Here is a 27,061-nt window from a genome sequence, read left to right as displayed (position 1 = left end):
CAGTGTTTGATTCACCTTGTTCTTTGAGATAGATGTTCTTTTTAGGTTTTGCTGTGGTATTGATTATTGTACTATCACGTCATTTATACCAGCATTTCCCCACCTGCTTTTTTTGATTTATTGCTGATTTAATGAACTTTTTGATAAAATTCTTTTTATATACACCTCTGTGTTTTGTTGTTTATATGTTTATATGTTTCAATGTGTTTATATTTTGATTATATGATTTACACATTTGGTGAATTAATTTCTCCACAATTGACATTGAATAACTGATTGTTCTCCTGAAATATATCCCTTGAAGGCCTCCTTACCTTTTCATTTAATTACCCAAGCCCTCAAGGGTGTAACTGGGTTGCTCACCTCTCTGAATCTCTATTTTCTCAGCACCTCTGGTGAAACGAAGCATGCACGATTGACTGAGTAAAATAGCTATCTATTGTTTCCGCAACTCTAGAGATTGATTTCTTATTCTTCGGAAACAAAGTTGTCATGTTTATGCGGTTGTCAGAAACTAATGCCTTCTTGTGAATTCGAGAAAGTTTCTAGTGACCTCTGAGCTAGCTGGCCCTCACAATTAAGTTTAATATATTCTGTAGACACCTAGTCGACCTCAGTCCTACGTCTAAACTGCAAGATATGTTATTCCATTGTGCAGAGCCTATTGGGAATATAGGAACTACACTACAGCTTATGTCCCTGGTAAGGAGAATGTAGAAGCAGATTTTTTATCACGTATGCCCACTAATCTAATAGACAGTTCTGATCATGAATGGGAGAATATTCAAGTTGCATTACTTCATGATCATGGGTTATCTAACATTGATACAAATGTATGGATTTGTTTTATAAGGAAGATAGTTTATTACAAAAAATGTTTTCTTTTGTTATCAATGGGTGACCATCCAAATGCAATTTACCTGAAGATTTTAGACAATTGTGGGAAGTTTGTGATGAACTTTCCATATCACATGGCAATATCATGAGGGACGACAAAGTCATTCCTCCTTCACAAATTAGATAAATTATAGTTAAAATATGTCATGAAGGCCACAGTGGTATGGTCAAAACTAAGCAAAGAATGTAGCAATGGTAACGGTGGCCAAGAATGGACTTATTCATTGTGAGGTTTATTAGAAATTGTGTCTGGTTTGCTAACTCAGATAAAACTCTTGGTACTCTTAAAACTCCTATGGCTGAACCAATAATTTGAAGATCACCATGACATACTGTGGCCATTGATATAATAGGACCTATTGGTTCCCAGAATAAATATATGTTAGCTGTGTTTGATCATTTCTCGAGGTGGCCAGTTTTGGAAATTGTCAAAAAAGTTAACTCTGAGGAAGTTATTAGATTTTTGGACTGTGTTTTTGTTGTTGAGGATATCCTGCTTTACTTGTTAGTGACAACGGGATCCAATATACTTCTAAAATTGCTAAAGAATATTTTGATAAGGTTGGAATAAGGCACTGCACTACATCTTTATACAACCCAAGCGGTAATGGTATGATTGAACGCTGCAACAGAGTATTAAAAAATGCCATACATTCTGCCATCAGTAATATAAGTGATTGGGAGTCACAATTAATCAAGACTGTTTGGATGTATAGAACTTCTCCACATGACATTTTAGGAGTATCACCATTTGAAGTCATGAGAGGGAGAGCTGTTCATACTAAATATAATCCAGAATGGATGTTTGATGTTCACAAACCTTGAGTACCCATGGATGTCCTGAGAGTTGAGAACAAACATCTTAGAAACAAGGAGGTGTATGACCTGAAACATAATGTCAAAACTTGTGACGTTAGTGTTGGTACATGAGTTAAAGTTAAAAAACCTTGGAAGGTAAAGAAGGGGGGCGTTTGTTGGGATACGAGCAGCAGGCAGAGACAGCGCCGTGACGGCAACGGCATAGCCCCGTACCTGCCCACCACTCCTGCACCAGTCCGCCGAGTGCCTTGAGGGGAACGGCCAGCGGAAACTTCATTTCCCAGGTGCCCCAGTGGCAGAGGCGCACCTGGGACGTCATAGGCAGCACCCGGAGGCGCCAACAAAGAGCAGAGCGCCGAGCGCTCTGTGGGGGCGTTTGTTGGAATACGAGCTGCAGGCAGAGACAGCGCCGTGACGGCAACGGCATAGCCCCGTACCAGCCCACCACTCCTGCACCAGTCCGCCAAGCGCCGTGAGGGGAACGGCCAGCGGAAACTTCATTTCCCAGGTGCCCCAGGGGCAGAGGCGCACCTGGGACGTCATAGGCAGCACCCGGAGGCGCAAACAAAGAGCGGAGCGCCGAGCGCTCTGTGGGGGCGTTTGTTGGAATACGAGCTGCAGGCAGAGACAGCGCCGTGACGGCAACGGCATAGCCCCGTACCTGCCCACCACTCCTGCACCAGTCCGCCCAGCGCCGTGAGGGGAACGGCCAGTGGAAACTTCATTTCCCAGGTTCCCCAGTGGCAGAGGCACACCTGGGACGTCATAGGCAGCACCCGGAGGCGCAAACAAAGAGCGGAACGCCTCCCGTCCCACGGGACGCGCGCGAGCGATGCCGGGCTGAGCAAGGGGAAACCAGCAAAATACCGAAAAATAAACTTACGCCCCTCTTTGGTTACTGCCACCACCACCCCCGAAACACCCAAAGCATGTCAAATACTGGAAACCCCTATATCCCTTTTACCATCTATTCTGTTGGCCCACTTTGAAGAACTGGTAAAAACCCTATTATCCCTGCTTATTGAAAGGATAGAGAGAATTGGGGAAAAGCTCTCAACAATAGACGCAAATACCAAGCCAACCAAGTCAAACAACCAATTTCAGAGAACAGTTGTCCCAAAAACGTCTGACACCATTGTACACAGAAAAATTGCCCACAATAAGCCACTAGATCCCGTATTGTCAGTTATTAAAAACAAGGAGGTAGCCAATGAACTGACAATGGCTCTTAGCTCTGTTCCTAGAGCTGGGTGGTCGAAAGTAGGCAAATATTCTGAGGGGCTAGCTGCGAGCAATAAATGCATAAATTTACCACCAGAGGCATCACCTTACGTGTGTGTTCTCTCGGGAGTGCCTGAGCTCACTACCGGAAAAATTGAAGGTCACCAGGACCTCAAAAATAAAGTTCAGTTTTGGCTGACAAAGAATAGACCGCTTCCATCCAACATTAACGGGACAATCCTAAATGTCAGAAGGGTGGGGTGGATAGGCTCCCGTCCCAAGAACACAGCGGGAGACCTGGTCATTGTTAATTTTTGGGATAACCTGGTCGTCCCTTACCTGCTAAGCTGGGAGCCACAAAGAGGAGACGGGCCCATAACAACACTTGAACTGTGCGATTTTTACCCAAGAATTGCATATTCGCCAATCACAAGGTGGAGCGTAGAGGGATACCACCGGGGGGGCAGGACCAATTAGTTACCAGCAGTAACCCACCTATAATTAACAGAACCTACCCCCTGGCCCAGATATGCTACTCTGATAGGACAAGGGTATCGCTCCTACCAACTCTGTACTGTCTGATTGTAAGGAAAACTGATGTACTTTTCTTTTAAATTTTATTGTTATTCTAATGTAAATGAATTCTGTATTTTGTATGCTTTTATGGTTAATAATCTTAAACGAATAAATTAACTTTGATTGATTGATTGAAAGAAGGGAGAAAGTCAGTTTTCTGAACCTTTGAAAGAGATTACAATTTTTCGCAATGCTGTGCAGTTAAGCAATGGAAAAGTATGGAATTTGAAATGCATTGCAGTACTTAAAAGTGAAATTCATTTGTACAAAAATAGTGAGAATTCAGATTTTTCAAGAAAAGCATCTCAATATTGTATTATTGATGATGATCTTATTCGCATTGATGATACCAATATTACTCAGTCTGTTGTTCTTGCTGGTACTAGCAATAATTGTCATTCTGCTGAGGAGTCTTCTGTTACTGGCAATGGAGATTGCTCCGCTGTTGAATCTTCCTTTGTGAAGAGCAGCATGGTTGATACTAGTGTTAGTACTGAGGCATCTGGAACAGTGGTTGACGTTGGTATTCCAGTTGATACAACTAAAACTACTGAAGATGTTTGTGGTGCAACGGCGGTCACAACTGAAGATAGGAATGATGATGTTAGTGATCGTTCTGCATGCACTCGCACTAAACCTAAATGGTTAGAAGACTATGTTTGTGATGATCAATCAAATTGAATGTTATTTTTTAGATTTTTGGTAATTGTTATTTTATTATTACTTGTATTTTCCATTGTTTAGTGTTTATTGTATATTTATTAAGGGGGGAGATGTGCTGTGTTTCCTTTAAATAAATTGTGTACCTCGTGTCACTGCACAAGGAATGTATTCTCTATTACCACATATTGTTTGCTTTTAATTGTTGGTTCCATTCTTCAGTCATTCTTCCTGACAACCAGGATTCTTATCTGCGGTTAGCCAGGGAGAAGGACTAAAGGTGGCGTACTCTGTCGATGTCCATTTCTTGGAATAAATCCTTTAATCCCAATTGGATTATAGTGTCCTTTACTTATCAGGATATCAACCCACAGATCAAATGGTTCTGTGCAGAGCTTAGAGTGGAAAGATAGGAGGCCAGACAAAGAGTGAGGCAATGGTAGAAAGAGGATGCCACGGCCTGGCTGTTACAGTGTGAAATGACCTTAAAATATTAGAAAGCATGGCTAAGGTCAACTGTGTCACCTTTCAACTGCAGTATTCACCTAGCATCTACAAATAAATGCTCAAGATTTTGAAGTAATTCCGTCTTCTTTCAGTAACTCACCCTGGGGTTCCTTTGTCTTAGCCATGACATGACAACCTTTCAGACTTTTTCTTCTCCAAATGTATTAAAATTCACAAGATTGTAGAGCACCACATGGGCACCAACACTTTCCATCTGCACCTTTCACTCTGCCCCATCTCTGATCTATAATTCAGAAACCCAGTTGATGAGCTTAACCATGGTGTCACCTGGTCTAGCCTTAAGCCTGATTCTCTGGACCACATTCGACCTATAACCATCCTCATAACCTTTCCACCTGTCATCGGAAGACCAACCCACACAGCTATCAATGCCTTGCTGCAAGTATCACGGCAGCTTAAAAAGCAGAAGTAACCCCCACATAAAAGGGCTCAGCTATCAGTTATTTAACATAATAGAGGGCCAGAATCACTAGATCTCTGCACAAGCAGGAAACTGTTCCTACAGCCTTGCACACCATCCCAGGGTTGAATGTAAGCCTGGGGTTGCGGGTGGAAGGAGCAGCACTCATTTTTAGGGAGTAGCACTTATTTCTCCTCACTGAACATTTTCCAAGAGCAAGAGAGGAAAACACACAAGCCGGAAACCAGAAGGAAGAGAAAGACTGCTAATCTGTCACCAAAGGAAAAAGCAGGTACCTGCTAAAGTATGATAAAGGGGAGAGGGGTGCCTAACAGTGGATTAAAGAGGTCTGAGTGAATTCCAGACAAAGCCTTGGTATTAGGCAAGGCCAAAATTTAAGTGCGCAGGCCTGGGGCTTCTGAGCATTGCTTTAGGTACCAGCGCTCATTATTTTACAACGTAAGCACTCCTCCATTCCCTTTTATGAGTCCCTCCCCAAAGATTGAGCTCCAATATTGATGCCATAGTTTTGACAGTGCTATGATACCCGGTAAGGCCTGAATTTCGAACAACAAATATATAAAATCAGTACATAAGAGGTTTAGGATATCAAATAACTAGTGAGATTATTTTATATTAGATATTTACAAATAGTACCAAAATGACACTAAAAATAGAATATGAATTAATGTTTTTTGTATTTTTTTTCTATTTCAGTAACATAGAGACAATTGAGAAACAACTCAACAAATACGAAAAATCAACCACCTTGCCTGAAAATGTCTTTGTAAGTATTTGAGAAGGGGTACTTTATTTGTAATAATCTTGATACTGTCACAAAAACCTATGTTATCCTTCACTAGAGATTTTCAATCAGGGTTGAAGTGAAAACATGGACCCCTCAGTACAGCTTGCTCAATCTCTAAATAACTCGGGATAGCAATTGAATTTGTAGAGAAGGCCATGATTAGGAGAGCCGACCTGCGAACTCCAACATGATATTCACAGTGTGAGAAGGGGGTGGGGCATTGGAGGGATGGGGCCTGGTGCCTGGAAGTACTCTCCCCATTACTTACCAGTAATCCTCATTACTCTAAGCCCTTTTCGTTCTCGACCCTGTCCTTTTGAATGAATTATTGCCCACTCAGGCACAGGAAACAAAAAAGGAATTGCTTGCTGACCCCACCAACACTCCAGCTAAGGTCTATAAATATCTCAAAAAAATTAAATGTTCTATACTGTTATTTGATTCTGATGGAATAACCATTATTAATGACAAATTTGTATGTCTATTTTTATCTCTCTTTGATGGTTTTTAATATTTTTGTATCACTGCCTTATGCACTGTTTTAATATTGATAATCTTGTAAAGCACATTCTGATAAAGTTTTTAATTAATTAAAGATATTTTTGTATATATACACATCCCTTGGTTTCTTTCTTTTCAGGACTGGTGAAGTATTATGGTTTGAATGTTGGTGGTAGTAGTGCACATATATATCGGTTTGACAATCGCCAAGAGCAATTGTTTTTCTGTACTATAATTATCTCAACCTTAACTTAGCACTTCCTGAAATATCAAGCATCACAAAGGCTTGATATCGGGAGGGTGGCTGGGAAGTTTGATTGGGTTGAGAATGAGAAGTACTAAGAGTAATGAGTATTACTAGTACGTAATCAGGGCATTACCTCTACATCCCTTGTCCTTGACACAGTCCTTGCGACTGAAGCATACTAAAGTATATCCCCACAGATAAGGGTCTTTGTTAATCCCAGAACATGATAGAGCAAGAAAGAACACATCAGCAAGAATATAAGCACATTCAAGTGATTTAATGCCATATCCAATTTAAAGTAGCAGATTACACACTCTGAGCCTTCCAAGGCCTGTAATACACCACTACCAAAATTCTTGTGACTTGACTGAGCCCAATTTAACCAATAATGTTCAATAAAAGTGTGTTCCAATGCCAAAATGCCAGCTCAGTAAATCTCATCCAAGGAAACTCGTTTGAAAGCAGCCCATGAAGTGGAAAGCTCCTAGTGGACTTTACCTTGATATTGGACAGGCAAGGGAAACCAGAGCCCTGATATACCAAGGAGATGGTGTCTTTAAGCTAATGACTGGGAGTCACTTTAGATATGGCTTTCCCATGTCCTTAAAGACCAAAATTCACAAAGAGACTGTCAGAAGACCTGAAGCCTCTGATCTGTCTACATATACAGTTAATGCACGTTAAACATCTAATGTATGTAACAACTGTTCTTCCGAAGATGAAGGAGAGAGACAGGGTTAGATACATTCTTTTGAAGAATGAAACTTAGAATGAATCTTAGGAATAAACCCAGCATGTAATTTCAACACCACTGCATCCTCCATGAAACACAGAAATAGAGGTGAACACCTTAACCACTACAGTGCTAGGGGTTTTCCCGCTGTGCGCTGGATGTTCATAAATCCCATTATTCATGACAAAGCCAGCTCGTCATGAGCGCAGCGCAGGTAACGCCCATGACGAGCTGGCTTTGTCATTAGTGTGGAAGGGGTTAAGTCAGTCAATACTCTCAGGCGTCTAGCTGATGTAATAGCCACTATAAAACTAACTTTAAAGGAAAGAAACTTCAAATCCACCAAAGATAAAGGGTCAAAAGGAGGAAACTGAAGAGTGTGAGGAACCAATGACAGATTCCAAGAAGGAACAGAAGGTTTCACCAAAGGTGCAAATAAAGAAAAACAGTGAAATATTCCAGACACTACAGGCTCAGAATTTGTGGAAAAATAAACTGAGTCCCTAAGTGCTCCGGTAGCTGCCCACTGCCCCTCCAATGCAGACAGTGCATATCCTTTCTCAAATTTATCCAGAAAAAATAGTAGACTAGATGAGATTGTACAGGTAATAGGAGAACGACCCTGGAGAGAACACCACGTGTCAAAATTAGACTAGTGTTCAGAATAAGTAAGGGTAGACTTTCTTTGAGAACCCTGCACCACAGAAATAAGATGACGGAGCAACCGTTAACTCTCTATGGTCTTCTGTTCAACCTTCATACGGCTAGTGTTGGAGGTACTGGAAATTGAGGACTGTGAGAGTGCAAGGGAGATGGAATCTGAGGAAGGATCCATGGTGGAAGAATGGCTATATTCGGCAACAATGAGAACCGTGACCTCTGTGGCCAGAATGGAAGTACTGCCACCACTTGTGCTTTTTCTTGCTGTATCTTCATCAGTAGTGACCGAATGAGGGGAAAGGGAGGGAATGCATAAAGGAGAACTGGAGGCCAAGGAATTGACAAGGCATCCACTCCCCAGCCCCCCACTTCTAAAGTCCTGTAACAGAACAGTGGTAGGGACGCATTGGCTTGAGAAGCAAATAGATCCACCTTTAAGCCAAACTTTCTGCAAATCAAATGAAACATCCGTCTGGAGATTCTCAGATCCTGAGAGGAAGCAAAGGTGCGGCTTAGTGCATCTTTCACTACATTGTACATTCCTCTGATGTGTTGAGCGGAGATGGAGTGAAGATGGAGTTCTGCCCAATATGCTATCGAACAAACTACTTGACTGAGAGATTGGCTATAAGTGCTGCCTTTAATTTTGATGTAAGCCACCATATTGTATTGTCCCAGTGCATCAGCACATTGCAATTCAACAAATGGGACTCAAAATTCCGAAGGATTCTCTCCACTGCTGACATTTCCCTCCAATTCGATGATTGTCCGGTCTCTAATGGAAGCCAATGAACCTGTACTGAAACTTGAGCCACCGTGGCTCACCATCCTAGGGCACTTGCATCAGTTGTCATCAGGATACATCAGCATCTCCTTGTTAAGACTGGATGAGTCCAACCACCATGTAGATTGAAAATAGCATATTGAGACACCGGAATCTTCAAGGTCATCTTTTGAATCGAAAAGATCACACATTTTTGGAGATGCCACAGTAATGGCCACAGATGTAGCCTGGACCATTGCATGATGAAGACTGTAGGCTGTCATATGACCCTATATTACCATTCACTGATACTGTGTGCAAGGCTCTTGAGAAAAAAACATTGCCAGAAGTGATTGTAGGTGCAGGGTCCTGAACTGTGAAAGAAAGACCCTGCTCAGAACAGTGTTGCAGAAAAAGAAGAGAACCTGGTATCCCAATTATTTATATAATATGTTTTGCAACATCCACATTATATTCTTTTGGTGATTGGATTATTTATTCACCCTATTTTTATCAACTCTTTTGTGAAAGGACCTTATATCCTTTGCATGGAACACATACAAAGTACCAAATACATACTTACATACTTAACAATTTACATAATACTTATGACAATGTACAAGACCAACACTTTTTGATAAACACAAAATTAATATTATTTTACATCAACATAAATACATCACAAAAACCAATGTGCCATACATAATCAAGCAATGGCTCAATTAGATATCATTAAGAATTCATATAATTCAGTCCAAGTTCACTCCTGAATCAATTCTATTTCTTTTGACCACTTTTGAAGAATGCTTAATGATATCATACCACCCCATCCTGGTAAGCGATAAACTGAAGGCCTCTTTTGGCCATTATTCCTCTGAGTTCATTGCCACCTTCCTCCCCCAGGCCTCATGATCAGTCATCTAATACTACCAGTAAGTCTTTCTCTAGCTAAGGAGAAACCTGAAAACACATCATCAAATGGAAAATTTAACACACAGGCAAATTAAAGAAAGATATTTTAGTTGTGTCCTTATGTTAATTTAATGAAATCAAACCACACATTGAATATAAATACTGTATTTGAGTATTTCAATGAATATTCATGATCTAGGAAGGATGGAGCCTAAATTATGCTGCTACACTTGCATTTACCCTCTATGCAGACCTCTCTTTCAAGTAGCATATTTCCAAGAAAACCAGAGCTGCATTATGTGAGTTCTCTTCTTAAACATCTACTGGAAAATAACTTAAAGAAAAAAATGCAAAACATTTTTTTCTTCACCCTGATAGAGGGAACTCTCTGCTCATAAGTCTCCCTAACACCACTCTGGCACCCCTGAAATGCGTCTCAAATGCTGCTGTACGCTATGTCAAAGACCTGTAGAAGTTCTACTATATGACACCAACTCTAAAGGGGCTTCATTGGCCCAGCTACTAAGCCTGCGTCTCCTACAATACTAGACTAAGATAATAGGAAACAGCACATCTGCAGACTTGGCAGGGTAAATAGCCACTTGAGGCAGCATGTCCTACCGGGAGCCAAGCAACACATCCTGGAGATTAAGAAATATAGGGAGAAAATATGGAAAGCAGGCCTTTTATATCTACTTACCTAGATCCAGAACAACATATTCATAAGCTTCCCAAAGGCCCGTACCCTACTACAGTGCCAAAAGGAGCCAATAACTCATCTCTTCTATGAGTACTACCTCCCCACACAATATAAACCTCTATTGGTATCCAACCTTAAAAAAGAATCATAAATTACATTTCAAATTATAGTTCTCAATTACACCAACACTATGTATAAATACTTGCATACACATCTAAATGAAGAAATCTGTACCTACATTAAGGCACATTACCATTTTCTAGGAGCATTTGGCAAGCATAGGATGGTTTGCAGGAGCCCAAGGTAGGTATTACTGACACATATTCAAAGGACTGGCCATGCACCTCTATATATTTATAGGAGCAGCAGGAGCTCAGGAATCTCTTAGCTACACCTGATGTATCTAAATACAGTCTTCAAAACACATCTATGACACAATGCCCAAGCACAGAAAAAGGATAGTTGGAAGAGCATTTTGCAGTGGCCATGGGCACCTCCAAATTACAGAGCTATACATAATGGTAGATGGCATATAGAGAGATTAATGGCACTGGGGGGTGACCCTGTATGCAGGTGCCATCTGCTCAGACTCCCCGCTGGCCTGAGGAGCTCAGCGACAAGTCCCTGCCTGTTACAGTCATCCTGCATCCTGCAAGACCGGACCGGAACCATGCGGCCAGCACCTGGTCGGTTGATCTTTCTCCTCAACTCTCAGGATTTCCGTTGTTCTCACCCTTTACCGGCAGGGGGGCTCTGAACACCGGCAACATTTGTACTCCGGTGCCATTTTGCAACCTTGCTTTGCTGCCCTTCTACCCGGCCTGAAGTTCAGCTGCCTAGCAGTGATTGCCGGCACTGATTGATCTAGCTATCTCACAATCTGCAACCTACACCTGCCACTACAATTCCGGATGCCTTGGTAGGCTCGTCCTGGCCAGAGCCTACTCTTGATTTTAATTTGCTGCTTCCATCACTGCTACGCCTCCGTCCTGCATACGATTCAGGCTGCCTGTAGTGGGCTTGCCCTGGCCAGCGCCTGCTTGCGCCTAGAAGATTTAGACCTCCGGGTCCTAGGGGGTGGTTCCTATCTCCAGCATCGTCGGTAGGGAGTCCCGCCCTGAGTCCTAAAGGTTTGAGTCGCCTGGGCTTGCCTGGAGCCCAGGGTCCACGGCCTGACAGCTTGCAGAATTTTGTTTGAGGAGTCCTCCCCTCCACATCAGAAGGATCAATGCTTTGCCCAGGTTCAGCAGGGGATCTGTGTCCTCTTATTGTCCTTGATGCTACATTGGATGTCACAGGCTTCTTGTCCCAGGTGATGACTGCAACTCTTTGCCTTAGACCGGTTTAGGCTTCTGGCAACTTGTTCCGGTGAGTCCGTCCCCCCCTGCAGCAGCCCCGCACCTACGGATGCCCACTCCTGCAACAGTCTCCTTTAACAGTGGTATCCTACCTGCCTCCCCTAAGTCAACCTACTCTATCACATTCAGTCCAGCCAATTGATCTTTTGCAGCCCCATCTTTCGGGACACCCTGCTAGGTTGCGGAATTCTCATGTGGGCCCCGGAGCTTGCTCCTCACAGCCAGAGCCCGGCAATTTTGAGGACCTCCTTTGCGGGAGTCTCCCCAATCTCCCCAGCATGGCAGCGCTCTGCCTGTCCTACACAGGCAACAACTTCTACACCGTTGTCTATCCTCCTAATCTCTCCAAAACAGCCACCAAGTCCTTCAAACACTTCATCCCAAAAAGTCATCCCGAGACCTTCTCCAACCTGCGATTAAGCGGGACAAGGGCATAGTCATTAATTACCTCATCTTCTACTCCAGGAAAGCATCTCTTTGGCGCAAAGCCTTCTCGAACCTCATTAAGGTACATAAAGCCAGGAACATTCATTACGGCAATATACTCACAATCGCACCTTCCGCCAACCTGCGTGCTGACCTCACCATCACTGTATACAAAAACTGCATCATCCTGATCCAAGCTCCACCCAAAGACCTCAATAAATTTGCAGACCTCTTCAACCTCCTCAAAAAATATGTGCACAACCCTCCTCCATCCACGCTCCCCCTGCACCATCCCTCACCCAATCCAGCAAAGGTGCCTTGCCTTTCACGAACCACCCTTCCTAGGGCTCATGACACAGGTCCACCTTGCCCCACCACCACACCATGCCACCAGTGCATGCAAACCGATGGGTGCCTAAACCAGTGACCTCCTGCCTGCAAGTTCTTCCCTCTCTCATGGCTATTGAAACTCCCTCTAGGGCTCTCGACTCTAGCCTATCAAGCCCTTCTACCACGCTACCAGCTCATTTCAACAGAAGCATCCCCAAACCTCTAACCTCCTACCCACAAAATCTCCCATCCCTTATGGATATGGAAACTCCTGCAAGGGTTCATGACACCCGTTGACTTAGACTCACTACTAGTCTACCAGCACAGTCTCTCAAAATCACTCCCATATCGTTGGACCCCTGCCTGCAAGAGCATCCCACATATAGTGATATTGGTACTCTCCAAAGCAGAGCTGCCAAACTAACCCTGAGCATCCAACAACTCCATTCTGGATCTAAAGAACCTCCTGCACCTCACTGAACTTTCCTTTTCAAATCTCAAGCTCTCACAGAACTCTACTCCCGCCCCTTCCTCCGTGCCCCTCCTTCACCCATTACTGCTATCCCTGAGACACCTGCATCCTCGTAAGCAGCCTTGCCACCTCTCGGAGGAGGAACTCTGGCCCTCCATACATACAAACCTGCCCCTGTTATGCCTAGTGCTCTAGACCTCACGAAGGAAGAAGTTGTAGACCTCCTCATTAGCTCTGCTGATAACCCCATGCCCGCAGATCTGAGTGATGAACACCCTATCCGCACAGTTGCAACCAACCCCAACAGATCAGCTACCCTCCGTGACAGAGGAGTGATCAATAGCAACCTAGTTCAAGTACCCATCTCCACCCCTACTCACGACACATACTTTAACCCCCCACTATCCGGCCTCCTAATTAACCGCCACTCAGAAGTAAAGCATGCCTCTGATCTCATCCAAAGCCAAAAATCGGACTTAGCGATCTTGACTGAATCTTGGCTTAATGAATCCTCACCACCCTGCCTAGACCTCTTAGTCCCACCCAATTACAACATCGTAAGGCTGGACAGTCAATCCAACAAAAAAGGGGTGGTATTGCTTGCATCTACAGCTCTAACATCCTTGTTGCTGAACTTCTGGATGATCCTACACACCGGCGAATTCCTTGTACTTTCCATATGCAACAACACAATCCCAACTGTGCAGACTGCACGTCTTTTACCACCCTCCAGGCATGCATGACACCTTCACTGACCACCTTATGGAAATTATCACAGCCAAGGATTCCCCTAACTCCAATGACATTTTACTTGGCGACTTCAACTTACACTGGAACGACCCCAAGGACCTTCAGGTCAACGCCATCAGAGACTTCTTGACCGACCAAGCCCTTACCCAAGCCTGTTCACTCCCAACCCACTCGAAAGGCGCTACTCTAGACTGGATCATCTCTAAGGGATCAGCGGTCAAGCTTATCTCTATAGACCCATGAGATTGGTCTAACCACCATGCTATCACCTTCCTTCTGCTGAGCACTCACAATACATGGTCACCACAACCTGTGATTTCCAAACGTTGTGTTAAAGACACCAAGAACCTTGATCACGGGAAACTGGCTGACCGTTGTGATACTGACCTCCCCCGCCCCTCATTACATTACAGTCAACAACCTCACTGACCACTATTCCACAACTATATCCAACATTCTCGATGACCTTGCTCCACTAAAACTAAAAAGAACCCGATAAAAGACAGGAACCCTTGGTTCAACAGATCCCTCAACAATGAGAGGAGATCCCTCCAGCAGGGAGAACACAACTGGAAACAGCACCCATCAGCAGCCCATCTAAAACATCTCTGCCAGTCCAGAAATGCCTACAATAGGAAAATCCTCAACTCAAAAAAATAATTCTTCAGAACAGAACTGGAGAACGCCAAGAATAGACCTCACAATCTATTCAAGTTGGTCAAACACCAACCTAACAAACTGGCTAAAGCCTCCAAAGAAACCCCTCAGGTGCTAATATCATGCGAGGAATTTTCCTCCTTCTTCTGTGACAAAATCTCTGCCCTAGGAAACTGACTTAAATCCGCAATGCACTTCCAAACCAAGCTGGCTCTCTCTTCTCTCCGCGCTGCCCTTTCAGACTTTACTGAAAAATGTAGCACACTGGTCCACCTTAAGAGTCTACGACGAACACTCTGCTAAAAAATTCTATCCTCCTTAAACCCTTAACAATCATTGCAATGATCCTCTCCCCTCTAACTGCCTAGCCGCCGCCTCTCAAGCTATCATTCCTTCTTGGACTGCAATAATCAACGCATCCCTCCTACAGGGAACAATACCTGACTCTCTTAAAATCGGCCAAGTTGTCCCCATCTTAAAAAAAACCTACGCTGGATCCTGCATCCCCTAACAACTATAGACCTATATCCAACATCCCACTCCTAGCGAATGTTCTGGAGAAATGTGTGCAACAGCAGTTGAGCCAACACATCAACAACTTCCACCTACTAGATGACTTCCAATCTGGTTTCAGACCTGGACACAGCACTGAAACCACCCTCCACCACATCGTGGATGATGCCCTCCAAGCCCTTGACCAAGGCAAAACCTGTCTCCTAATCCTCCTAGACCTATCCTCAGCTTTCGATAAGGTTAACCACGAAACAGTCCTTGAACGCCTCAATCTCAGGATGGGATTGGATGGCACCGTTCTTGAATCGTTTAGGTCCTTCCTTCAGAATCCCTCACAGAGAATCCTAATCAATGGTAACTTATCCACTTTCACTCTGATCACGGTTGGAGTCCCCCAAGGATCAACCCTGTCCCAACCCTCTTCAATCTTTACCTTGAACTGCTCACAGAGGTGCTACTCACTGCCAATATAGCCTACCACATGTTTACCGATGACACACAGATAAACAATAAAATCTCTTCTCCTGAGGACATTCTCTCCCTGAATGAGGCCCTGAAGCTTACTGTGCATTGGCTCACCTCTAACAAGCTCAAACTTAACACAAAAAAACTGAATTTCTTCTAATCTCCCCAACCAAAAACCAACCCAGTCATTCAAGAATGGATCAAGGCTATCACAGTGTTAAACTACCACCCTACCATTGTGGACTCTGCTAAATCCCTTCGAGTAACCCATGAGTGCAGCTTGAATATGAGTGGCCATATCAACTCGATGGCCTAAACCGCCAGATTTCACCTAAGCTTCCTAAGAAATCTGAAACCCTTCCTCGACACTCCCGACCTAAAAATGGCAATCCAGGCACTAGTCATCTTCAGACTAGAATATTAATGCTCTACCCTCGCAGGTCTACCCAATAGCTCTTTGGCCCCATTAAAAGCCTGCCTCAACGCCGCTGCCAGACTCCAAACAGGTTCAAAGAAATTCGACAACATCTCTCCCCACCTGAAGGCTCTAAAATGGCTTACTCTCGAGGCCAGAATCCAACTTAAGCTGCCTTGCATCCAATGTTCCCTCTAATTTTTTTCCTCTGTGTGCGGCAGTGTGGGGTCTCTGTGCGCTGCAGCCATGGTTATGTGCACCAGGAACCAGACCGTGCGTGTGGGTGCAGCGCCAAATATCACTCCAAACTCATGCTTAAACAAATGAAAAGACTGCATTTTCACACATAAATCGCCACGTTAAGGGTCTTATGGCAGGTTTGCAATTTAGACACACACCATTACATGAATTGGTTATACAGGCAAGTACACTTCAGGTTTAGAAAAGCACAAGACTCCAATGATAGTACCATTATAAGATTTTACTGCTGTAGATGTAATGTTACTTGTTGTATTGTATATCTGGATGCACAGACGGAAAGAAGCAACAAAATACCAGCCAGGCGGCACACTAGGCTAAGCAGAGAGATTTCTAACTTGCGTGATACCTAAAAGAAATGCAGCAAGTCCAAAAGAACGACGTGTGGTTTGCAGGTTGTTCAATTGGACTTTGGTCAGCCAACTTCAACTAGGCACAAGCCAGGCCGCCTTTAACACTGGTGGAGCCCTGTGCAACAATGTTTGTTGGCGCCCCCCAATGGCCACCTCTACCATGAATTCCCTCACTAGCACCCTTTAACAGCGGCCCTCAAGTCTCCAGAACCACTAGATCTCTGATTCAGAGCACTTTACATAATACACACATTGCACAGAGACAATCATAGGTGTGTAAATCAGTGTATTGGAAGTGTTACATCAGACAAGACTACAAGGTGTAGTGTAGGAGTCATCGATACTAGTAGGCAATATAGTTTAACAATGCTTATTCTGGAAAAGTATGAATTCAGAATTCAAAATGTGACCCCATTGTTAGAGGTTCTCTTAAAAACAAGAATTGGTTTTTTACCCAAATGAACCCTTTTGGAAAAATTAGGATAATAAAAGACTGGGCAATGAAATATATTGCTCTAACATAATACTTGCAGTTAACACGCAGCTGTTTGATGACAGTTAATCAGGGGTGTGGAATTTTCCAAATAATCTAGTTGTCCAAGAGACAAAATGCCACTGAGATCTACATGTCCTGTAAAATCCACTTGTCCCACCTACTCCAATCCCACATCAAACATAAGGGCTCCGGCTGACAGAGAAACATTAACCCAATTTCTGTTTTTATCCACATTTAAAAATAAATACAGATAAGAAAATAAATGGTTTTCTGTCTGTATTTATCTGTAAAAATTTGTAAAAATGGAAAACAGGGAGCCTTAATTATGAAGAAAAAGTTAGCTTTGGTGAAATAAAATATTTGACAAAGATCACACAATTTAAGCATGGAAGCCCTTTTTTTAATTAATCAAGCATGGTTCTCTTTCACAAAGAGTATGTAAATAGTTCTGGACCGTCAAGAATTCTGCAACATCACAAATAGCAGATAACTACTGTAAATAAACTCTGCACTCAAGAAGGATATTGCACAATGTCACAACTATGCACAACTAATTGCAACCAGTACTTACTTAACTCACTGCTTAAAAAAAAAAATCATGATCACTAATAAGGAACATCTGTCGCCAACAAGCCACACCTATTCAGAATACTGGACTATCCCAGAGCATGCAGCCATATTACAAATAACAGACAGACAAGCAATATCCACCTGCTTCAAGTAAAACTGTAGATACAAAGACCAAAAGAATCCCGGACTATGATTAAATATTATAACGTCAACGTGCATTTGCAGACCTGTTAGAGGCAGAACTGTAGTGCATTGCAGTGCTATTTATAGAAGCCTGGCTCCCCTGTTTTACACAAGTCAGAGTGGTCTACTTGTGTGTTCATTGGCAGAGGCTCTGCATATGTGTATAAACTAGCGCATACCAAATTAACACACTCGTCAATTCCTTGGTGATGGAATTGACGAGCCTTCCGTGACCATCATCAGCAAGAATACGGACTTCTAGTGTGACTTCTAATCCCGGTCACAAAGAGCTTTATGGCTTCGGCATCAGCACAGTGAGGCGGCGAATTTCACTTTCGCTTTTCAAAAACACATGTATTTTAACCCCGCATTCAGATCAGTCTGAAGTCCTGGCACTGATGTGGTACAAGATAGGTGCCGTGCCCATGCCGCCGGCCATGAACTTTGAAGGGAACAGTTCTCCTGAGGCACCGCTGCAGCTTAAAAGAAAATACACACATTGGGCTAAATTAAGCCCTACAAATAGGTACTGGCCAATTGAGCACTTGCTCACACAAATCGGAAAAATATCGCCCTTTTGTGAGGGAAATTGCCCAATCTGTGTCACACGTCTGGTGTGAAAGGGAGTTTTAATTCACTCTGCACAGCAATGGAAACGTGCGCAGTTAGCAATTAGTGGCGATAAAAGCCTCAGATTTCTGCAGCCACACTGACGCCGCATTAGACACGGTCCGTCAGCAGGCAGACAAGTTCTATTTCGATATTTCAGAGCAATCTGCACGCAAGCTCAGCAAAATAACACTCTAGCAGTGCATTGACGGGCACCATAGTGCTTATTTTACCTGAATCTATAATTGCTTCGCTCGCGGCGGTCCCGAAGTTCAAAGGCTTACTGAGACTAAGTGATGTTTCACTCTCCAGCCAATCACTGGCTGTGAGCCCCAGAGTGCCCACAGCCTGTTTTATTTCTGTGATTTAATTTCTACGTGTCCGTCGGACAAAATAGACATTAAATCTTCTTGCCCAGTGATAAAAACAACATGTTCGGGCGTCGGGCGTGTTAAAGGATGTTTCCCGTCTGAAACACCAGATTCAATATCTGCCTGGCCCCACTCTATTAACTCTCAGGATCTCCACCATCTACTCTGTTGTGATCTGTGTGCTCTCTATCCTTCCAGTACCTGTGCTTAAGATCCTCGATCAGGGGGGTCTCAAACCCCCGAATTTGTTGATAGAATTTGTCTACGTAGCTTAATGGAAAACAGATATTCTGACAACTTAAATGTCAACATCTCTTTTGATGTCAAATCCGGTTCAAATGAAATGCACAGATCTGTCTCACTACTTCCTAAGATATCCATCTCCTAACTAATGTCAAAGTATTAGATTAATCCTCAGATATAGATGTCTGTTGAGACATCGTTCTTGAAATTGCATTTGGACAGGACAGTCTTTGTGTGTGTTTGATCATTGACTTTTGCCATGTGTAATTCACCAGCTGTTGTTCTTAAATTCATGCCGGATGTGGTCACTTTGAGGCTCCGATGAAAAGGATGTGTGTGGGCATTGGGTTGCAGAATATATTCTGAGTGGAGTGCTTGTGTGTGTAAAACATGACCTTCTTCAAGTGGAATTCTTTTATGTTTTGATTACTTTGTACTAGCCGTGGAACGTGTATCCATTTGTTCTATTAACATAAGTGTGATCTACTTCTCTGTAACCTATTAGGTGAAGTTTACCTGTGTAGTTTCTGTATTATGGGGTCGATTAGGATGGCGGACGGACTTGCGTCCGTCCGCCATCCCAGAGGTGGAGGGACCGTCCACAGGGGCAGCGGCGGTCCCTCCGTGCAAATTAGGATGTGACCGCCACCCTGGCGGTCACATCCTGTATGTTTTAACATTGCGACGGGTGCTGCTTGAAGCAGCACCCGCCGCAATGTCAAAACTGCATGTGTTACATTTACATGCACAAAGCGGCAGGCACCGCGCGGTGCCTGCCGCTTTGTGCATGTAAATGTTGGGGGGTACCATAGGTACCCCCCATGTGCACCCCCCACCCCCCGACACCCTGGGGGCCCGCAACGGGCCCCCAAAAGCCAAAGTCCACATGTATTCCACGGCGGAAAAGCCGCCGCGGAAAAGCATGTGTTCGTGCAATTCCTAATTTGGCACACCGTCACCAAATAGCCCTCCTCACACCGCGGATCAGCGGCGGACGGACCTGCCATCCGCTGCTGGTCCAACCGCACTCCCACCGCCATCCTGATCTGGCGGTGGGTCTTCTATTTCACTGCGGCGGATAATACGCATACTCCGGGCCGGCGGTGGCTTCCGCCGGCCCGGAGTATGCGGATTATCCGCAATCATAATGAGGCCCTATGTACGGACACTGATAACTAACTTTGCTTGATCAGACTGGATCCCAAATACATGACAAAAATAAATAATCTAAGTTTTCCCTACATTACACATTACCCTTCCTAATAGCAAATCTTACTTCCTGTAATATCTTAAAATGCTAGAGAGTAATTTCTTACTAGAGCACAAAATAAATGCACACCGAAAACAACTTTGGACTTCTTTGCCAAACATATACTCCAAAAAATCTTCATTTGAAAAAATTCAGTACCCACTTACACAAAGATATTATTGTGGAAATATCCTAAATATAGACCTTCCATGATGATACCTCTATTAACAGTAATAATTCAACATCCGGTATACCCTTGCCTTGAGTAAAACTATGGCCCCCTGAGAGAGTTTGTAGGGTTGCTTGGCTTAGTTCCTGAGAGAAAAAAAAGTATTTTTATCTTTCACTATTGTACATGATACATTGAATGGGAATGAGACTTCACACCACTACCACAATCAATGCCAGTATATCTCTAGCCATCACTTCACCGCACTCCAAATTATCCTATGCTTAACCCCTTTGGTATCTTGGCACAAAAGCAGTTGGGCTTAGCTGAGAGGCAATGTGTAAAGTATTTATGCAGCAATTCAAACAGTATTAAAGTGAAACACAACACAAGAAATATCCCACACCAATTTAGAAAAATAAAGTAAAATGTAATACATTATTTGACGAAAAACAGCAAAAATCTAATCAGTAGAACCACAAATAGGCAATTGAAAGGTTTAAGTAAAAATAATGCTTGGAAGCTCTAATTGTGATTATCTGGTTCGTCATCTGATCACACTGGACAAGAGTAAAGTGTAGCTTAAATCCTGGTTGCGGAGTATTGTGCGATGCAGAGGAGGTCCAAAGTAGCAATGCGAAGTCCTCGTTTAGGATGAGTCACACAGAGGCAGTTAGAATGAGCTGTGTCAAGGCAGGGTCAGTTCCGATGAGGAGCTGCTAGGATTGCTTTAAGCATGCATCATAGCACTTGTATAGCGCGCTACTCACCCGGAAGGGTCTCAAGGCGCTGTTGTGGCTGACCGATAAGCTGTGAGGACTGCGATGTGGGCTTGTGCTGGGACTGCATCATGCTGCATCAGTTCCGAAGAGGCATATCAAAGCTGCTTCTTGGTTGTGTTGCACAATGTTGGTTCTGGTAGAGACCACGACTAGGCTGGAGGAGTACGTTTAGCCCAACTTCCAAAGGTCCAGGACTGGAGGGACACAGCTTAGGGGGATTATGACTCATAGCAGGTCCTGTGTTGAAGGTGCAGGTCCAGGCCTTCTCCCTCAGGCAGCAGAGCAGCAGGGCAGCAGAGTAACAGGGCATCAAGGGAGTCCTTCTTGCAGCAGAGCGGCACAACAGAACTTTTTCTGAGTCTTCCACAGGTCTGTAAGTGTAATGAAGAGTTGGGTCTGAGAGTGCATCTCCAAGGTTGCAGAGAAGGGGGAAGTTACTCAACGAACTTCACGTCAGTACAAATTGTAGTTCTAGCCAACTAAAATTAGTGTGGCCTGCTCATCCAACTGAGGTGGAGGGCCTAACCTTCATCCCTATTTGGGTTCTTGTGCTACCATTATTGAAGGTATCAATATATACACTTCTTCTTGTTTCATATTAACAGTAGGGATTGGATACTATTCACAAACATTACTAAAACAGTGTAGAGTAGCCATTGATCTGTAACAACTAAATACGGGAAGAAACATGTTGACCCACTTATTCAAAAATGTGTGAGCTGGCACAGACCAATATTTCTATTTTCAGCCACTATTATAAATGTTTTAATCTAGACAAACTGACCCACATAATACAACCGCTAGGGCACATATTAGCCTATTTTAACTCACCTACACTCAGACTAATCTACACTCAGAGCCCACACACTTATGTCCACAATTAATATAGGCCATAAAACAAAAGATCTCCCGCAAAGAGTCCCCTTGAGAGGGCCCGTCAGGCATTGCACTGCTGGCTAGATTATGAGTATGCTACGATGAAGCATGTGAGGGCTCTTGCTCCAGAGCAATCAGATGCCCCCTATCTGATTACTCCGTTCTTAAATTGACGTGTCCTTTCTATTCAAATAATTTTCTCAAGAAACTGCATACGCCCTTTTGTTACTTTGGTGCACTACTTATACCTGGTGCCCACTCTGAAGTGAGAAAACTTCCACAGTTCTACCCCGAAAGAGATGTCTGTAATTTCCTACCTCCCTACCCTGGCCCCAGCTTGTCCGGGGGCACAAAAGACTAGTGTGAAACCTTTGTCAATGTTCTGGGGCAGAGTCTTTGTAATGTGCAAGTGTGATAGGTGTCAACTATTCCCACTCATATAGTCAGAGATGGCCCAACCTGCCACCACCTATTCTGCTTTTGTCTCACTGCCTGAGAGTAATACACAAAGACCAACTGCCACCTACACCTAATTGTGTGGTCCAGGATACCGGCTGCAGGAATCAAATGGTTAGGACAAGAAAAGGCCAACTTTCTAAAACTGGCATTTTCAGAATTGTGACTTAAAATCCAAATTTGCCATTAATGTGGGTTTTAAATTGCAATTCTTTAGACACTAATCTTGTAATCTTAATGCCTACTTGCTACCAATTGGAAACTATCACTTATTAAATGTAATAAGGTAAAGCAGTTTAATCCAATGAGATATGTAAGCACTGCAGTAGTGAAATATACACTACCAGGACATGCAAAATGAATCTCTGACAGAATATCGAGGCTGAAAATATCGACAGACAAAATATCGAGTCTGGAATATCGAAGGCAAGTATATCGACACCCTATCTACAACATGGTAAGTACAAAAATATCGAAACAAAAATATCGATGTTAAAAATATCGTAATTAAAAATACAGTTTTTTAAAAAAAAGGTAAAATAAAGTAAATAGTACTTATATATATTTAAAACTTATGTTAAAATGTGTTATACTGTTTAAAATGAATAAATAATACATATTCACTATTAAACATTTAATTAAAATTAATAATTAAATATATAATATAGACTTAATTAATTATAATATATACATTATTTTTTAAATAATTATAAAATATTAACAAATACTACAATTTAAAAATACATCAACACTCATAAAATAATAACATAAATAATAATAAATAATTATATTTAATAAATAACAACAATTAAATATACTTTCAATATTTTTTAAATTAATTAAATACAACATTATGTAACATCTTAAATACATAAATAAATATAAATAATATTGAATAGCATAAGGGTAAAAATTACTATTCAAACTCCAGAGGGTGCAACAGTAGATAAAGCGTTGGATAGCGTAAGGGTAAAAATTACTATTCCAACGCCAGTGAGTGCAACAGTAGGGAAAGCGTTGGATCGCGGGTGGGTAAAAATTACTATTCCAACTCCAGTGAGTGGAACCGTAGGGAAAGCATTGGATAGCAGGTATGTAAAAATAACTAATCACACTCCAATGAGTGCAACATTAGGGAAAGCGTTGGATAGCGTAAGAGTAAAAATTACTATTCTCACTCCATAGAGTGCAACAGTAGGGAAAACGTTGGATAGCGGGTGGGTAAAAATTACTATTCCAACTTCAGTGAGTGGAACAGTAGGGAAAGCGTTGGATAGCGGGTATGTACAAATGACTATTCCCACTCCAATGAGTGCAACATTAGTGAAAACGTTGGATAGCGTAAGAGTAAAAATTACTATTCCCACTCCAGAGAGTGCAACAGTAGGGAAAACGTTGGATAACGGGTGGGTAAAAATTACTATTCCCACTCCAGTGAGTGGAACAGTAGGGAAAGCGTTCGATAGCGTATGGGTAAAATTTACTATCCCAACTCCAAAGGGTGCAACAGTAACAAAAGCGTTGGATAGCGTAAAAATATTATATAATATTCCAACTCCAAAGGATGCAACAGTATGGAAAGCATTGGATAGCATAGATTGGCTAATTACTATTCCAACTCCAGAGGGTGCAACAGTAGGGAAAACGTTGGATAGCGTAGGGGGAAAAATTACTATTCCCACTCCAGAGAGTGCAACAGTAGGGAAAGTGTTGGATAGCGTAGGGAGAAAAATTACTATCCCCACTCCAATGAGTGCAACATTAGGGAAAGTGTTGGATAGCGTAAGTGTAAAAATTACTATTCCAACTCCCGTGAGTGGAACAGTATTGAAAGCGTTGGATAGCGTAGGTGGGAAACTTACTATTCCAACTCCAGAGGGTGCAACAGTAGGGAAAACATTGGAAAGCGGATGGGTAAAAATTACTATTCCCACTCCAGAGAGTGCAACATTAGGGAAAGCGTTGTATAGCGTAAAAGTAAAAATTACTATTCCCACTCCAGAAAGTGCAACAGTAGAGAAAGCGTTGGATTCGGGTGGGTAAAAATTACTATTCCAACTCCAGTGAGTGGAACAGTAGGGAAAGCGTTGGATAGCGGGTATGTAAAAATAACTATTCCCACTCCAATGAGTGCAACATTAGGGAAAACGTTGGATAGCGTAAGAATAACAATTACTATTCTCACTCCAGAGAGTGCAACAGTAGGGAAAACGTTGGATAACGGGTGGGTAAAAATTACTATTACCACTCCAGTGAGTGGAACAGTAGGGAAAGCGTTGGATAGCGTATGGGTAAAAATTACTATGCCAACTCCAAAGGGTGCAACAGTATTGAAGCCGTTGGATAGCGTAGGTGGGAAACTTACTATTCCAACTCCAGAGGGTGCAACAGTAGAGAAAACATTGGATAGCGTAGGGGAAAAATTACTATTCCCACTCCAGAGAGTGCAACATTAGGAAAAGCGTTGAATAGCGTAAAAGTAAAAATTACTATTCCCACTCCAGAGAGTGCAACAGTAGAGAAAACGTTGGATAACGGGTGGGTAAAAATTACTATTCCAACTCCAGTGAGTGGAACAGTAGGGAAAGCGTTGGATAGCGGGTATGTAAAAATGACTATTCCCACTCCAATGAGTGCAACAGTAGGGAAAACGTTGGATAGCGTAAGAGTAACAATTACTATTCCCACTCCAGAGAGTGCAACAGTAGGGAAAACGTTGGATAACGGGTGGGTAAAAATTACTATTACCACTCCAGTGAGTGGAACAGTAGGGAAAGCGTTGGATAGCATATGGGTAAAAATTACTATGCCAACTCCAAAGGGTGCAACAGTATTGAAAGCGTTGGATAGCGAAGGTGGGAAACATTACTATTCCAACTCCAGAGGGTGCAACAGTAGGGAATACATTGGATAGCGTAGGGGGAAAAACTACTATTCCCACTCCAGAGAGTGCAACATTAGGGAAAGCGTTGAATAGCGTAAAAGTTAAAATTACTATTCCCACTCCAGAGAGTGCAACAGTAGAGAAAACGTTGGATAGTGGATGGGTAAAAATTACTATTCCAACTCCAGTGAGTGGAACAGTAGGGAAAGCATTGGATAGCGTATGGAGAAAAATTACTATTCCAACTCCAAAGGGTTCAACAGTAGGGAATGCAAATTAATAAATATTTACTAAATATATTACACATAAAAAAATGTAATTATTTACAATTAAATTACTTCCCACCCTATTCCCCTATAAACCCACAACCCACTCTGGTACTAAACCATAACATTTAATAATAATTAACATTAATTACCAATTAAATAAATAATTTATCAATTAAAATAATGAATTGCCAATTAATAATTAAATAAAAAATTAATTATTTACAATTAAATTACTTCCCACACTATTCCCCTATAAACCCACAACCCGCTCTGGTACTAAAACATAACATTTAATAAAATTTAACATTAATTGCCAATTAAATAATTAATTTATCAAATAAAATAATTAATTGCCAATTAATAATTACTAATAAATTACTTCCCACCCTATTCCCCTATAAACCCACAACCCACTCTTGTACTAAAACATAACATTTAATAATAATTAACATTAATTACAAATTAAATAATTAATTTATCAATTAAAATAATTAATTGCCAATTAATAATTAAATAAAAAAATAATTAATTACAAATAAATTACTTCACACCCTATTCCCCTATAAACCCACAACCCGCTCTGGTACGAAAACATAACATTTAATAAAAATTAACATTAATTACCAATTAAATAATTAATTTATCAAATAAAATAATTAATTGCCAATTAATATTTACAATTAAATTACTTCCCACCCTATTCCCCTATAAACCCACAACCCGCTCTGGTACTAAAACATAACATTTAATAAAAATTAACATTAATTACCAATATAATTAATTTATCAATTAAAATAATTAATTGCCAATTATTTATTACAATTAAATTACTTCCCACCCTATTCCCCTATAAACCCACAACCCGCTCCGGTACTAAAACATATAATTTACTTAAAAATAAATGTATTAATATATAAAAATAATACACATATAATATAAATTAATTTAAATACTCAGCAAAAACATATAACACATACATAATAAAAATCAAAAAATAATACAAATATCGATATTAATAACATCGAAATTAGTTACATCGATATATATGCTATCGATATTACTAACTTCGATAGTACTTACATCGATATAAATAAATTCGATATTACTTACCTCAGGGTCGATATTCTGTCCTACGATATTCTTGACATCGATATTCTGTACCTTCGAAATTTTAAACACGATATTTTGGTAGGTCGAAATTTTCAACTCGATATTTTGACTGTGTACCATGTAAAATTTAAATGTACACGTCCAATGTTTCATATACACTGCACCCTGCCCTATGAGCTGTTTAGGGACTTCCCACAGGTTGGCTAATATCGATCAAAAAGGAAGATTTAGGCCGGGTAAAATGATTATTATGTCAGGTCAAAATGGAAGTTTAAAACCGCACAAAAAGGTTGCAATGACAGGCTTGAGACATGTTTAAAGGGCTACTCAGTCGCAGCCCGTGCAGGTAAGAGCGGTGGGGTGGTGGGGCTG

The 27,061-nt window shown here is 42.0% G+C and overlaps 1 long non-coding RNA gene across 1 annotated transcript in view; it reads left to right on the top strand.

Annotated features, from left to right (window-relative positions):
• Positions 1-5,816: 5,816 nt before the first annotated feature.
• LOC144770420 (uncharacterized) overlaps positions 5,817-27,061 on the top strand; it is a 107,928-nt gene continuing 86,683 nt past the window's right edge. The window contains exon 1 of the long non-coding RNA XR_013598889.1: positions 5,817-5,888. This is a non-coding gene — a long non-coding RNA (uncharacterized LOC144770420). The remainder of the gene's footprint in view (positions 5,889-27,061) is intronic.

This window comes from Lissotriton helveticus, chromosome 1_1 (genome assembly GCF_964261635.1).
Source record: "Lissotriton helveticus chromosome 1_1, aLisHel1.1, whole genome shotgun sequence".
NCBI classification, from domain to species: domain Eukaryota; kingdom Metazoa; phylum Chordata; class Amphibia; order Caudata; family Salamandridae; genus Lissotriton; species Lissotriton helveticus.
Note: the sequence above shows the minus strand (reverse complement) of the source record. Positions and strands in the feature narration are given on the sequence as shown.